A 3191-nucleotide genomic window follows, 5' to 3' on the forward strand; every position below is an offset into this window, starting at 1 on the left:
ACATAATACGTTTAATTACGCTTGGCCCTCTCCGCGAGAACTATGTTTTTTTCCTGTATTTATGACTCAAGTAATTTGGAAATTAATAGGGTAGACTCTACAGACTTTAATAAATTGCAGAGAATTCGTGAGATATATAAATAACTTTTGGTTCAAATATAGATCGTAGTTGGTATTTGCTAAAAAAATCCATCAATTTCAGCCGAATTATTTTCTACTTTTAACTTCATATAGAAGACTTCGAAAAGTTTACTCTCACAAAGAATAGGGAAATTATATTTCCGAATATTCTGAATAAAAATCGCCACGAAAGCACAACGCTCTTTCTAAATGCTCCAGATACAGAAATTTCTCGAATTCAGATTTCCCAGCTTTTACAAAAATTTCCAATTCTATCTTCTAAGTTCAGTTTCTCCGAGTGTCACAAGATCCTCAAGCTGTCACAGCCTTCTTGGAAGAAACCATAGGAAAGCGATTGAAATCAGATGTCGGGATAATGAAACGCACCCTTTCGGTTTGTTCGCCATGGCAACTGTCGTTTAAAACAACGAAACAGACACGCTGAGACGACGTTACATTCGCTCGCGTGCAACGCGTTGTCACGGCAATCGGCTTGTGCTGGACGCGTGCATGCGTCGGCACGCGCGGCCTGCAGGTGCCTTCTAGCTGCATCGTTGCACCGCAACCCACTACCCGCACGATTTCTAAGATAACGGGTGACTCTCGTAATTATCCTGCCCTAAGCAGATACGCATTTTTATGTGCAGTCTGCAGCGCGATATACAAACGGGGTTACGCCCACCAGTTTTCGGTTATTTTTAGCCCCAGTGGCTGCAGAACGTTATAAATCATCGGCTGCTGCGCGTTGCTCTCAGATCTACTATCTAACGTGTTACCGAGAACTTGTTATTTACACCTTGCTCAGGAGCGTTCGTCTCTTAGTATTATCAAAGGGTGGAATTCGAGATCGAAGATCGAGTCTTTTGCGACGAGTAATAAGCAGTTCGGATTAGAAATTCAGATATCTAATGTAATATCTCTTCAAAGCGATCAGCTTACAAGTTGTTCTACTTTGAAATTTTCTCATTTGGAGGATTTGCATAAATACATAAGTGATTCTTGGGATATTTTGTACAAGTATTTCTGATCAGTTTGTTACATGTTCATTAGTTATAACGAAAGGCAAACAAGTTTATTAGAACCAGAAAGATAATTTTATCCATGACTAGTCAGGCAATTTTATTCGTCATCGACCTAGTTAAGCGACGACCGTTGTCATCTAAAGGCGTTGGCATTGATCGTGCAATTACACGGTGTGACTCGATCGTTTCATTAACGTCAATTGTCACAGGTAACGAGTATTCTTTGCGACGCAGCTACAAAACTGGTCGCGTGGCTGGCACGCGTCGGGCAATGACAATTTCCGCCCCTTGTACCGGAAGTCGGACTGTGCCCGGAACGAGCAACTGCAACCTGCATTCTAGATGCACCCGCCTTTACACGAGTACGTTAAGTGCGAGGTAAATATCGACTTTATATGATGTATGCGTATAAGTGATAGAGTACTATCATTTATATGCTCGTACATTACTTTTTGCGCGTAACCGCCAGCCTATAATTTTCTAACTATTCAACATTATAAAATCGTTTCTGCAAATAAGCAACAAATTTTAACGTTGAAACGTGAGATACATTTAATGATAACGTAGATGGATCGATAGTTTCTATTAAAATTCGAATATTTAATTAATTAATTTTGTAAAAAAGTAATTGTTTTTTGGTAATAAAAATTTGGATTAAAAAAACATATGTGTTTCTCTTCTTTCCCCCCCAAAAATTTCATTATATAATTCTTGACCGTATTCGATCTTGAATTCCATTTCATTTCGCGTACAAAAGATTTCTGTGACGCCTTCGTATCGATACTGATCACGTCCAATCAATTTAACAAAAGCACACATTAAAAAAACATTTTACATAATTCCACGACTTTTCAGTTTCTTCCACCGGCTTCCCGTGTTTCACCTCAAAGGCCCTAGGAAATCACACGTTTCAGTGAATCATATTTCATAACACGAGATTTACAGCGTCACCAATGATATCCATCTGCGAATAAGCATCTCTCTTGCTTTTGACACGATAATAGTAACAATCGTTCGGCGTGCCTTCGCCAGGCCCAGCGCACTCGTACGCGGATCCATGAAGATCAAGATAGCGTTTATTTACGTATTCCAAGATGGCAGGTGGGTCGACGTAAAAGTTAACTCGTTACATGATATAGTGCTGTATCGATGCTCCAGCAATGTGGGAGCAGTGCCATAATGATCGTCGTTTTATCGTCGCGACCACCGATCGGTTAACTCTTTCTTGTTTACCCGAGAAATTAACGGGAAATCGGACGACTTCGGTCGTTACCTATCCCACATAATGTGCTACGGATTTACGAGATCGGTTTAAAACTACTACACGTGGTCTACAATGAAGTAGAAACGGTAATATTCTACGGATATTAAACGGAATTCTAAATCGCAGGCAAACGCTTGCTATTCTCCTTTGTAACTGTGATCGAGATTACTATCTGATCACGCTTAATTAAAAAAAAAGAAAATATCCAATAAAAATAACCAGAAACCTTTTGGTATTTTGAAATATACAAAAATCGTAAAGATCATCGTCAATTATTTTAAAAGCCAAGCGAAAGCTTAACGAAGAGGAAGAAGTCGCGCGTAAAGATACAGCGGAATACTCGCAGCAAGCCAATACAATATTGCCCCTCTCGGCAGCGGTCCGGACGTATTTACGACGGAAGATTCGTCCTCGATCAGCGCGGCGTAAAACGCTCGCAAGCGGTAAAAGGTATATATCGTGGCGCGACTATATTACGAAAAAGGTTCGATGACCTAAGACGCAGCCACCCCGTACATAAGTACGTACGTTTGGTCGTACGTTTCAAGGACAAAAGTCGACCTCCTTCGGGGTCTTTTCCTGGTTCCTGATGCTGGTGGGCCATCTCTCCCATGCGCCAGCTTAATTTAAAGCCACTCGAAAACCACGGTACGACAGCCACGACCTTCTTTTCTTTCACAGAAAACCCAGCCACCTCCTCCAAGCTCGTTCGCTTTTTGCTTCGTCCGGCTTCTCACCTACCTCCTCGGGACCCCATCCTCCTCGGGGATCGTTGGCCACCTTGA

This window comes from Bombus impatiens, unplaced genomic scaffold, assembly GCF_000188095.3.
Source record: "Bombus impatiens unplaced genomic scaffold, BIMP_2.2 scf_0131, whole genome shotgun sequence".
Lineage (NCBI taxonomy): Eukaryota > Metazoa > Arthropoda > Insecta > Hymenoptera > Apidae > Bombus > Bombus impatiens.